The sequence below is a fragment of the Cydia pomonella genome, chromosome 8, assembly GCF_033807575.1.
Source record: "Cydia pomonella isolate Wapato2018A chromosome 8, ilCydPomo1, whole genome shotgun sequence".
Lineage (NCBI taxonomy): Eukaryota > Metazoa > Arthropoda > Insecta > Lepidoptera > Tortricidae > Cydia > Cydia pomonella.
In genome coordinates this window covers 8,228,658-8,242,446 of record NC_084710.1, presented here as the reverse complement: position 1 = coordinate 8,242,446, position 13,789 = coordinate 8,228,658, and the positions used below count along the sequence as shown (strand labels likewise).

Genomic DNA, 13,789 nt, shown 5'->3' with positions numbered 1-13,789 from the left:
TTCATCAGATCGGGAAATACACATTCTCTAACACAAGCATTAAATATATCGGCCAAATACGGTGCCACTACGTCGATTACAGATTGCATGACTTTCACAGAGATCCCCCAAAGGTCCTCAGTATTCTTTAATTTCAAGGACTTGAACGGTTTAATGATTTCATGGGGGTCAGTATATTGGAAGTATAATTCCATGCTGCATTTCTTGACATTGTTTGTATCCAAGTAAACACCAGCCTTTGCTACAGAGGAGTTCAAGTTCCGTGTAGCATCTGTGGCTATGTTGGTGAAAAAGTGTTGAAAGGCGCCAGCAACATCCAGGTCTGCAGACAATATTCGGTCTTGAACTTTCAGTCTGTAGTGGCCATCACGGGGTTTCGTTTTTCCAGTTTCAGTGTTTATTACAGTCCAAGTAGCTTTTACTTTATTGTCAGCTGACCTGACTTTCTGACCTATAAAGGCAGACTTAGCCGCGGCGCAGACTTTCTTAAACACTTTTGAATATTTTCTTACATATTCTGCAAAATTCTCGTCATGGTTAATGCTCCTCATTTCATACAGGTCATACAATCTATTCCTACTCTTATGGATGCCCACTGTGGCCCATTCACTAAACCTTGTTTTCAGTGATCCTTGCTTTAGAGTCTTTGTTTTAAAAATATTCTTGTGGACGTCATGTATCACATTCGACAGTTCCTTGTATAGTGTATCAGGATCTTGCTCACCTGTAACCAGTGCTGGTACCTTGGATATAACCTGTAGTTGACTCTGTTCACCCAGCTCAAATCACCTGGGTCAATTAAGTAAACTAAAAATACACTTTATTCACCTTTACGTCATTGTCAAATTTGTGACATATTTTTCGTTTACTTTGTTCACCCAGGTGCATTAGGTAAACTATTAGTTTACTTAATGTACTTGTGACCAACTGCAGGTGAACTAAGTTTTTTTTAAAGTTTATTTGATGTATTTATGACCGAATGCAGAAGAATTAAGCGGACTTAAATTTAATGTTCACGATGAATTGCCGATGCACCAAGTATATTTTTTCTTCGATTTAGTTTTCCTAACAGGGTCAAGTATTATGTTAGTTCCTAAATATAGTAAGTTTACCTGAAATAAATATATTCAAGACAGGAAAGGACTCTGACTTCGCAGTAGAAAACTAATTTGTTTTGTTCTACTACTGAGTTCCGAATAAAATAATCCGTTAAATCCTATTACAATGTATAAAATTTGATTAAAAATTATGAGATTAGGCCAAACGGGTCTTATAACTCTTATAATATTACCAGGAGAATGAATGCAGTGTATAATTGTTTCAATGAAACGGCCATAGCATGCTCATTGATATATTCAAAACGAAGGAATTACAAAGAGAGCATTGATGGCCTAGCGTTAGGTAAGTACCACGTACCACAAAATGAGCCAGTAAGTAGTTTCTGAAATTACTGAAACAAAACTGAAAAAAAAACGTGTAATACTAGGCACAAAAACGATTCCAGTCTATGGTTCCTTAATACTGTACAGAAATATCAGTGAGACTGCAAGTTTTCTGAATAATAAGTAATTTACAAACCTAGGAAAGGTTTATAAAAATTCCAAATGAAATGTTTAAGCTTTGTGTCCACTTTAGCTAGTGACATCTCGTATGCGATAGAAGAACTCAAACTGTAAGGTGGCGAGTAGCCGAACTAACCATAGGTATATCTGTCAATAATGTTGGCTCCACATGATAACTTTACACGCTCGAAAAAAGTATCTAAAGGACTCAGCAAGGAGGTTACATTGTTAAATACGACTAAATTACGTAGGTCGTTTTCGAGTATGTTGACGGCAAAGTAAAAACTTGTTTTTAATTTCGTCGTAATGCTTATATTCTGTCCCTCGCTCCCTGTCACGCATATAGCAATTCAATCCAGTATTTTTAAATAATGGCATTTGTAAAATGGGACAATTTTGCCAGCGTCAAGGTTGAACGATCAAATTTATATAAAGATTTCACCATATAAAAATGTGCTCGTAAAGCATGACGTTGTACGGTGATTGCTCATAGTAAAGTGATAGCAGCGGGCTAAGCACGGTCGCATTTTTATCGCCTGTCACGTTCTAATAGGTATGTAAGTGCGAAAGTGACAGGCATAGTGACAAATGATAAAAATGCAACCATGCTGCCACCGCTGGACTTTACAAATTTAATAGCTACGATGGATTGCCGGGCTTCCTATAATTCCTTACTAATGCCTCACTAAAACCTCTTTAGTTAATAAAACATTCAAATATCATTCAGATACTTTATTTAACGTATATAAATTGGACTAACATTTGCTTGACATTAGAAAAAAATCATAACGTTTGTGTTATAAATATTACAATAATGTCCTTCCCCTCCAAAGTGTGCTAGCGCCACTAGGTAAACACCACATTTTTATAGGAATATAACGCTATGGTGGCGCTTAACTCTGTCGCAGTGTGAATGCAATCAGTTTTCGTGTGCTGTCGCCATTTGTATGGTTGGTGTACACACTGTCGTGTCGGATAAAGCTAATTCTGCTTGACATTTGCAATGTCAAATTGGGCTAACATAGGTCAATCTAAAGTATGGACGGTACAGAAAGGACGACAATCTCTTATGGCAGAACTATTGCAAAAGTGACCAGCTTTCAGCTTTAACCCTTTGAACGCCAAGAAAATAAAATAAAAGCGTCGTTATCTAGTCCACAGCGCCAAGGCAACTATAGGTGTCATGACGTACGCTGTCAAAGTAGACTTTTTTTCAAGTAAGGGTTAGGTACAAAAGGTTAAATTATAGTTCCTAATAATCTCTCCAGTGGCGCTAGGTAGGCTCGTCGTAATTTGGTCGGGTTATTTGCTGCCCCTCCCCATTTCATCTCTATATTATTATACGTATATGATTCATGTAATATCCATGAGCCTACCTAGCGCCACCGGAGAGATTAGGAACTATTATTTAACCCTTTACCAGGCTGACAGTTCAAAAATGACAATCGAATGTCAGTCTTACTCATCGAAAATAGAACACATGTTTGAAGAGCCGCATGTGTGAAATAATATTCCTTAGCCTGGCAAAGGGTTAACCTTTTCAACGCTTTCTCCCTCTCATCAAAATGTGGCATACACGCCAATATGTCAACTATTGAGAAACGAATTTAAACCTTATCTGTCAACAGTAAAATTGCTTTGACAGCGTCTGCCATGACCTCTTTAGTGGTCGTTGGCGTGGTAGGCACGACAGCACACGACCACTTTAGTGGCTCTTGGCGTTCAAAAGGTTAAAGCTGAAAGCTGGTTACTTTTGCAATAGTTCTGTCATAAGAGATTTTCGTCCTTTCTCTACCGTCTATGGACGCAGGATGGGTGATAGGTTAGGATGAGCGAAAACGAGATATGCAGTACAGATTAACATTCTGAACGCCAAAAATACCTACAATCGTCGTTACTTGTCGTACCCACAGGGCCAAGGACACCTATAGCTGTTCTGGCAGACGCTGTCGAAGTAACCTTCACACTTTCGAATACCTAAGGTTTACATTGGCCCCCTTGCGCCCGGGATTTTGGTGTTTGACTGATGTTGTGTTTATGACATAAAGCATTCAAAGGGTTAATGTATGGGTATCAAAGATAATTTGAAATAGAGGTGGATTCTAAAAAAAAAACTTTGTAACCACGATAAATTACTGCCATTTTCCGACACATGATTAAAACTTTTAGAACGCCATTTGACTTTGATCATTATTCTTTCACTGATATATGTTAAATTTGTTAATGAATAAATCTAATAGATCAAAAGCCAAATGCATGGCGGTATCGTTTCGAGCGATGGCGCCACAACCTTTAGCCGATGCTTGGTATGATGTTGCCACTTTTTATTCGTGCGTTCCAAAAGTTTTAATCATATGTCGAAAGATGGCAGTAACTTTACTGTGGCTACAAAATTTGCTCTTTGGTAATATGTAGTCGCCATTATATATATTGGAGCGGCCAAGATACTCACAAATATCTGAACATGCCTCTATTGTCAAGGCGTTAGAGTGCATGTTTCGATTTTTTTGTGCACTTCGGCCGCTTCGTTATGAGCGGTTTCAGCCTAGCGTATACGGCCCTTACAGCGATACGAGCTTATACGCGCGTTACATTTCCCTGCATTTGCTTTTTACGGGCATACGCGCGCGTTACTTTTACCTACATTTAGTCTATACCAGCTTACACGCGCGTACACGTACGCTTGTATAAAACGCTAATTGGAAACGGCCGTATACCTCATGGTGACACGCGACTATTAGTATATCTAAATTGACCAACGTAGACCCGATACGTACTTCGGACGTAAGTATGGAGTTCTCTACCGTCCATAGACGTAAGGTTAATGTACTAAGGGGGTTAATATTACGGCTTTGTTGATTAATGCGTTGTTTATGGTCACCAAAAACGATTTTCACGGTAGACCATCGAGGTCTACCGCGAAAATCGAAATTTCTCTATCCGCCATTGTATCGCTCGTTTATGCAAGAGTGATAGACGGATAGCAAAATTTTGATTTTCGCGGTAGGCACTTCATACTGATTTTTTTAACCCTTTGAACGCCAATAACACCTAAAGGCGTCGTCGCTCGTCGTGCCCACAGCGCCACGACGTTGTGGGCACGACTAGTAACGACGACTTTAGAAATATAATAGTGCATTCCCTTTTACCATAATTATACCTTATATAAACGATTTTGTAACGCTACTATGTAAACTAAATAAAAAAAGAGTTTAAAAATCTTGCCCTTGGTTCCACTCTAATAATAGGACGTACAGTAACGTACGTCTGAAATATACACCACCTTAATATATGGGCAATAAAGTCGTGTACACATATTTTTGGCACTTTTTTTGTATCGATATTTTCAGACGTGCCCGTACTATTATAGCAGTTTGTCATCCGTTTGCATATCTCACGTACACAGACCATTTGTCACAGTTAAAGCTTTCACTACTTAAATTTATTTTTTAGGAAATTTCATGTCACCGGTGAGTGACGTTAATCAGTCCGCTAATTGCGGTTGGTGCGACTGGCCCTTAGTATCGCTTTCAGACTTCGGTTACTAGACATCTCAGTCATTCATTTTCTTCTTGGTCGAATCATTAATTACATAATCAGTTTACCTATTCTCTTTCAGCCTTTTACATTAATATATTATATTATTATCTATACGACTTTGTATTGTCTCGCCGACTGCATCACATTTCCTTACGATAAGTTTCCTTCCTGTCTATAAGTGATCGATATACTCGTATTTACATTATATACAGCTTATATAAGTATTACATTTTAAGTGCAATTTCCAAGGCCTCTGCATGCTGCTATTATTTTTTACGGTCACCAAAAACGTATCAAGAAGTTATCTGTAACCGTACGCATTGTTATCCAATCCATTATTATAGTTAACCATCTTCTACCTGCGACTTCGTCTGCGTGGGATGATGATGATGATTGATAAAAACTATCCTATTATCTTCCTCGGGCCTCAAACTACCTCCAGAACAAATTTTATCTAAAGCGGTTTAAGCGTGAAGTGGTAACTGAGAGAGAGAGAGATAGAGATAGAGATAGAGAGAGAGAGAGAGAGAGACAGACGGACGAAAAGCCGAACCTAATATAGACATAAAACAGCTCTAGAATAGCTACATACTCGTAGTCTTAGCCTACAGGTACAGTTGACATAAAAGTGTTTAAGAGGTTCACCGAGCCACAGGTAGCTGTATTGGTCGCTATAATGCATGCTACTTGTAAGAAGTTAGTGTTACAGCTTAAAGTGAATCGTACAACCTTAACATCCATACACGCAATAAGCAGCTGCTATTTGCGTTTTCTGGGTCTAAACAGGCGTAAAAAAGTCTTTTAGAGCTCCTTATATCGGAAAAGAAAATAATACTTCACCCTTATAAGACGCTATTGTAGATCCTGTAGTTACAAACGAGTTACATCTTAATAATGATGTTACTGGAGTCTTACAAGCTAAACCTATAGCTTAGCAAGTACCTATAACGACATCCTAAGGTGACTAATTAATCAATAAATAAAATAAAAACTATACATTATAACGTAGGTACTTAACAAAAATAGACAGAATTATTACACAATATTGTCATTATGTTGGTATTTATGCACTTAGTACAGAACTTCTCGTATATTGTTTCTTCTTCTCTAAAATTTAATAAGGTGGGCAGCAAATATTAAAATGGTATACTTTATGAATTGTATATACAGATGTCAATCACAATGTAATAAATTAACTGTGATGATGAACTGTGGCCATCGTGGGACTCGAACCCACACCTCTGGATTGCCGATCCGAAATTTGTATCATACTTTTATAATAAGAGTCCCTTTAAAATATGAATAATAAAATAAGTATATAGTTATTGACAGTGTTATTAATTTCGCCGTCAAAATCTGCAGAGAACGTTATCAATGGACAACAATATTTACATTCATCTTTTCGCCATTATATTTCACTCCAAAAGGCAAGCTTGGATCACAAAAAATGCAACCTGAGTAGATAGTAGCAAAGGAAAAAAAAATGTACAATAACCTCATCAAGTGTTACAAATGTTGTCCAAAAAAAGCTGAAAGGCTCATCTATATAGGTCTAATACTGAAGGAGTAATACTTATAGATACTTAATTTACGATATTATAGCATGCACTCGTCTACATCTTATTTCTTCCACTAACCCTATTGTCATGTCATATATGTAAGTAAGTAGAATTAAACCTTCAAAAGTACCCTAGAAGTGACTTTAATACTACATACAAGTTTAAGGTTGACATAATATATATGACGACGATACAAGAAAAAAGGGCCTTTCTCAAATTGGTAAAAAGGAATGCTTTTCTTACTACTACTACTAAACACATACCATGGGCAATCGTCATAGTCTCAATTTATGGATCCCATGAATTAATCACACAATAAAAATGTCTGTGCATTAGAACAGAGTATATCCACAGAACGTAACATTCTGATATACCATGTCCGGATGATACTGTCTTCTAATGCACAATATAGTTGTTTTATTAGGCAATATGGAGAATTAATAATAAATAGGCTAACTTATACTAATACATTTAAGGGTAAATTGTCTTGTTTGCTTCAGGTTCGATCTTATAGGCTGGTCACACATATTGAAAGTAGATACCCGCATCTCTGAAAAAGAAATTGTGCGTTTTAGTTTTGGTTACGCTTACCTAGGGTGACTGCTATAGTTATTGGCCACTCCTAACAAATCAGGAAGAAAGAAGCCAATTGAAGTCTTATTGTTATGAGTGGCCAATTCCCATGTAGTGGCCAATAACTATAGCAGTCACCCTACTTAATTTATTTTTTATACATGAAACAAGCGTTTCAAATTTAGTGCTCTCTAAATATTTTAATTTCAAATTATTTATTTTCAACCATGTACAGTCAGCGTCAAATACTTCGTAGCAGTCAAAGTAGCCAAATAGTTCGGTACACCATATATTTAGTATGTACACAAACACATACAATACGTACCTACATAAAATAAAGTAACACACAGTCATAATACCTACAACTTTGGGAACAAATCAAATCATATTATTAAATATTTTGATTTGTGTTTTTTTTTATTAAGTAGTCACAGTAGTAAGTCGACATAGTAAGTAGTATAATATAAATTATAAACTGAAAAATACAGTCTGTGGCATGCGCAAAACTCAACGCAGTCGGCGATCATTTTAGACTGCTACTCGCTAGACCTGATCGCTTCAGTGAGTGTAAAATTAAACGGAGTTAAAAGCGACGAAAGAGCTTGTCAGACTGTCTTCTCTTATAGACGGACTTCCCGACATTGACCTTTACCGAAATTCAACAGCGTAAAACACAATAAGTCCAAATTCATTTAAATATCAGTAATTACGTACCACAAGGCAAAACGGCTCCTTGTCGATATATGTGGGCCTGGTCGCAATGGGAGGGCACAACGTGTCGTCATGGAGGCCCTCGGGAAAGACTTTCAGTAAATCTCCACGATCATTTATTTATTACAATATGTACACAAGTACATCACATTATATTTGTTTTTCTTGATTGTATAACAATCATCTTAAAACCGTGGCAACTTTTGGATATTCTGTCATCTTGATTTATAATTTAAAAAAATAACTTTTCGCATTTTCGGGCCCAATTTTTAGCTGGTCAACTTTTTTTTGTATGAAATATTAATGTCTACCTCTATGAGTACATAATATAATTAAACGGATCGTTTATTTCAATGAAATATAAAATAAAAATACATATTGTATGTGTTTGCGCCATACGAGTACATATAGTTGAACCGAATTCTAAGACTGCCTCTTCGTCTTAGACGCTAAGAGTCCTGGTTGCACAATAAAGTACTTAATAAGAAAGTATCTAATAAATTAAAAAGTTACTTAAGAGAAAAATTACTGCCTTATGTGAAACGTTTCTGTTTAATAATAATGTTTAATTTCGTTGGTATGTTATGAAATGTTAAGAACGCAAACATTTGATTTATATAAACGTTATTATGAATGTCTGCCTACATGGAATGGGGTCCATTTGACTTTGAGATTAGAGAACGAGTGATGTAGCACGGTAATATTACCTATTAGGTACCACAATATGTACATATTTATTAATAAACATACCTTATGACAGCAATCTTTTTTTCAGGAGCAGTTCCGCTGAACACTTAATTCCTCTGGTTTCGTTTGCATATCATTACACAAATTTTCACTGCAAGTATTATACAATATATATTTAAGTTATCATGTTTATATACATACAAGTACATATAAGTTTTGGGTCATTGTATATAACAAGTAATATTTACAAATGATAAATGTCCATTAGGATATAATACTAGCGTCTCTAATTATCGAATCTTGTAAATTACAATTGTTTATCTCGCTTTCGAATTTATTAATGATCTGCCGGTAGGGTGCAGAGTAAAATATACTAACTTTGTAAATCAGCAGCACCGTGGGTCTTGGCCTCCAGTACAGGATACGCAACTCGCGTTGTTTTGCGCGACTTCTCGCATAGCATCGTTGCTCAAAATTCTGACTCTTCCTCCAACGAAACCTGATTTAATATAAAACTGTTTTAGGTACCTATCGAAGTCTAGTTATTATTTATGTTACCCTCTTAATTAAGTAATATTATTTATATTACATTTATTTAAGTACTAGTTTCTGCCCTCGACTTCGTACGCGTAGACGTAGAATGATGATGAATCATAGAAACTATCCTGATGTCCTTCCCCGGCTCTGAAACAATCTCCATACCAAATTTTACACAGAGTTTATTTTTTATTTTATTGATTCAAAAAATTTACACAGCATTACAGCAAACTAATACACTGTGAAATTTTTAATAGACAGTATGTATACAAACTAGGTACATGATACAGTCTAGAAAGGAAAAAGAGAACAAATGTAAGAAAGAAAAACAAATAAAAAACAGAAGATTCTCGCTTATCCATCGTCTCACAGAACTTCATACATTCTTTACACATATCCATCCTACTACTTGCAAATACATTACATTCCGGTGCTGATGCGAGGAGCGCGATATATTGTAGAGCGCGGACAAGTGGTGATTTGCCATGGGACATAGTGCGTGTTTTAGGCACCGCTAATAGGTGACGAATTCGTGGTCGGAAATTAAATTGGGCCTTAGCCACAGATGGAACGAACAGGCGTACGAGCTGTGCAACCAGTTCAGGCCAGTCTGAGTTCCACCGTAAGACGTTACATACAGTAGTCAATAGCCCGTAGTTACGTCTCACCTCTAAGGAATTAAACCCTAAAACGCCAAGCAGGAACTTTGATGGGTACAAATATGGGTAATACCCGTAAACCTTTTTATATAATAATCGCAGAAACGCTTTCTGGATTTTTTCCATAAGCAAGACGAGTGATATGAGTTATTATCGCATTTATAATATTTATAATATATATAGTAAGAATGGTAGAAGTGTGTAGATTATCGTAAAAAAATAAACAAAATGAAATAGATATTAAACAATGGCGACGCCTTTTCGAGAGAAAGAAACCTTTTTTAATTCTGAGTTCTAAACTTTGACTAGCACTCAATTATACTTTAGGCTCCTGGGCGGGAAATGGATTACCTGCACAATGATACTTGAGACCGTGTGATCGACAAGAACAAACTCATCTCCACTTTAGGAAGTTGTAAGGTAATGCCCTAATATATATTTTTTACATCTAATACCTTTGGTATTGTTTCCTTGTATACCTATATACCACTGTAACTTGGAATGCGACTCGCAAAATGCTATTTAGTACGGTCGCCAAGCCGCTCCGAGGCCAGATTTAATTGACTCAGCTCGGCCTTACCCACAACCGGTATCAATGTGTTCGGACAGTTCTCCTGATCACCGTACATGCGGTAGTAAAGCGGAAAAATGGTGGAGGGGATAGTAATGACGTCACAAAGATGGCGGCCGGACCTATTCTTTTTGGCGGTGTATCTCGAAAACCACTTAACCGATTTTAATCATCGAGGTGTCAAATAATAGCTTATATTATGGAGATTATTTCCTTTTCTACAAACATTTACGTGAAACCTATAGGAAAAAAAATAATCACAAAAAACAGTTTTTTTATAAAATTATTTTTTTTTATTTTGTAAAAATCTCCGTAAATATTAGCATTTCGCAAATTTTGTTTAATATAAAACATATTGCTTCATTATCAAGGAATATAATGAGCCTTAAAACATACAGATCGAGTAATAAACAATGAAGCTACACTCATTTATTTGCGCATGGGTAACGATAACTGGCTTTTACCGGTCGAAACTGTGGTGACTGTTACGATACGTATTGAATGGAATTTATAGAGTATCGGTTTTAATTACTGAAATTATAATTAAAATTATAAAAACCAGACACAACAATGTTACCTTACTTCGACGTTTAGTCTCTTTTTTCGTCTTAATCATAGGTAGGTACATATTTCTTTTTACTTAAAAATTTTATACAGGGTGAACTTTTAACCACCAGTCATACTCTGCGCAGCGACTTTATAGGTCATACTTAACAACTTTTACTATGGGACCAATTCCGAAATCGCGAAAAAAAATTTGACTGTCCCATATAAAGGTACGACCAACTTTACCAGACCAACACTTTTCCAAACTGAGCTACAGCTGTCCGATGAAGTTAAGTACTTAGGACTAACTCTCGACAATAAACTCAATTGGAACAACCACATCAACAAACGGATAGACAAGGCGGGAGTTGTCTTCTGGCAGTGCAGAAGGATGATTGGTAAGAGGTGGGGACTCAACCCGAAAATTACCCTCTGGCTCTATAAGACGATAATCCGCCCCTTACTCTGTTACGGTGCTCTGGTTTGGTGGCCAAGAACAAACCTAGGCAACGTACGAGACAAACTACAAAGACTTCAAAGGCTCGCATGCGCGGCCACCACTGGCTGCACGAGGTCTACCCCGACTGCAGCCATGGAGGTCATGCTAAACCTTCCACCGCTGCACCTACACATACAGCAAGAGGCCAGTCTCTCAGCGGTAAGGTTGCGAACCCTCAAGATATGGTCTAACATCACAGGAGCTCTTCACACAAAATGCCTGGAAAAGGTGTATGACGAATTTCCAGTGCTTAGGTCAGGCACGGACCGGATTCACAAACAAGCTATCTTCGATAAAAGGTACAAAATACAGTTATATGAGGACGACAATCATGAAGGACTCAATCCCCGGGAGCTGAGAATCTTCACTGATGGGTCCAAAACAGACAGCGGATCGGGCTCTGGAACCTTCTCAGAAGACCTGAACATGTCGATCACCACTCCGCTAGGAGCCCATAACTCGGTATTCCAAGCTGAGTGCGTGGGCATCATAAACGCGGCGGCTGCCATCACTGCAAGGAAGGTAGTAGGATCCTCCATCCGCATACTCTCCGACAGTAGAGCAGTCTTAATGGCTCTAAATAGCCATATAGTTACATCCAAACTTATACACGAATGCCACGAACGACTAATGGAGGTATGTCATAATAACAAGATCACCCTACAATGGATCAAGGGACACAGTGGATCCCGAGGTAACGATGCTGCGGACGAGCTTGCCAGGCAAGGATCGAATGCGGGGGCGATTGGTCCGGAACCGATTCTTCCGATACCATTTAGCAAGGTACGCTCAATGCTGCTGGCACGTACAGGGAAACTACACACAGAACACTGGCTGAACCAGACTGGATGCAGACAGCCAAAAGAAGCCATGCCTGTCATCAACGAAAAACTCACAAGGGCGCTCCTGCAACTAGGGAAGGTCCGACTGAGTATGGTAACCAGTGTCATAACAGGTCATGGACTATTTAACAAACATCTTTTCACAACAGGTGTCACAGACAGTCCCCTGTGCCGAGGTTGCATGGAGACAGAAGAAACAGCCTCTCACGTGGTGCTGGAATGCAGCGGAGTGACTCCATACAGGGCTAAACATCTCGGATCTCCGAGAGACCTCCCCGAGGTCCTACTCAACATCAAAGGTTTGATAGGATTCCTCGAGGAGCTGGGCTGGCAGGACTAGCCCACCCCCAACATATCACGCAAAATAGGCGCAAGTCGTCGAGTTGCGGAAAAATCGCCCGAATATAATACAATACAAGGTGCGACCAGACCGCAGCTTAAAAAATGGTCACGATACGGAATCGCAGTGACGCGTCGTATGCGTACCGTTTTTGACGCATGCTCCCCACACCGCTGTTTAAAAAACGGTGACGGTACGGAATCGCAGTGACGTGCTTCACGCGAATCTTTTTTGTTCGCAAAACAGTTGCGTCTTTTACGTCACCGGTACGGTGTCTGCCATAAGATCTCCGTGTAATATTTTTTGCGATTTTTACGCAGTTCAATTTACGGTGCGTCAGCTTATTTTAAGCAGCGGTGTGGCGAGCATGCGTCATGGACCCGGGTACGTCCTTAAACTACGTCCAAAAGAGAGGTATGGGCATTGTGAATGTCATCTCGCTTTGTGTGGTAGGGCACAGCCAGTGGGTGTCATTCCAGATCCAAATTTTCTTGCGTGATTCGGCATTGGTCCCATAATAAAAGTTGTTCAGTATGACCTGTAAAGTCACTGCGCAGAGTATGGCTGGTGGTTAAAATTTCATCTTATACCTATATTCGACACAAGTAGTAAGTACTTACAGACCAACTATGATACACATTTTGCCTGTATAGTGATACATAGTGAATAAATTAATACCTGATTTAAAAAATAAAACAAAAATAACAAATAGCATGTTATTTAATTCAGTAATCACTAATCAGTCTTAAACAATGAACATCATACTTTTAGATTAGACAACAAAATGTATATTTATACTGTGTTTCGACTTGAAAGATTTTACTGCTTTAAAACATAAGACAAACCTACCAACCAAATGTATAAAAAAAATGTTTTTTGTGATTATTATTTTCCTATAGGTTTCACGTAAATGTTTGTAAAAAGGAAATAATCTAAGTTGACACCTCGATGAATACAATCGGTTAAGTGGTTTTCGAGATACACCGCCAAAAAGAATAGGTCCGGACGCCATCTTTGTGACGTCATTACTATCCCCTCCCACCATTTTTCCGCTTTACTACCGCATGTACGGTGATCAGGAGAAACGCCCGAACACATTGATACCGGTTGTGGGTAAGGCCGAGCTGAGTCAATTAAATCTGGCCTCGGAGCGGCTTGGGGAC

At 38.1% G+C, this 13,789-nt stretch overlaps 1 long non-coding RNA gene across 1 annotated transcript; it reads right to left on the bottom strand.

The window, feature by feature from the left end:
* Positions 1 to 2,279: 2,279 nt before the first annotated feature.
* Positions 2,280 to 10,348, bottom strand: LOC133520486 (uncharacterized). The gene is made up of 2 exons (XR_009799762.1): positions 9,011 to 10,348; positions 2,280 to 8,783 (listed from the first exon to the last, which is right to left on the bottom strand). It is a non-coding gene; the product is annotated as an uncharacterized LOC133520486 (long non-coding RNA).
* Positions 10,349 to 13,789: the final 3,441 nt, after the last annotated feature.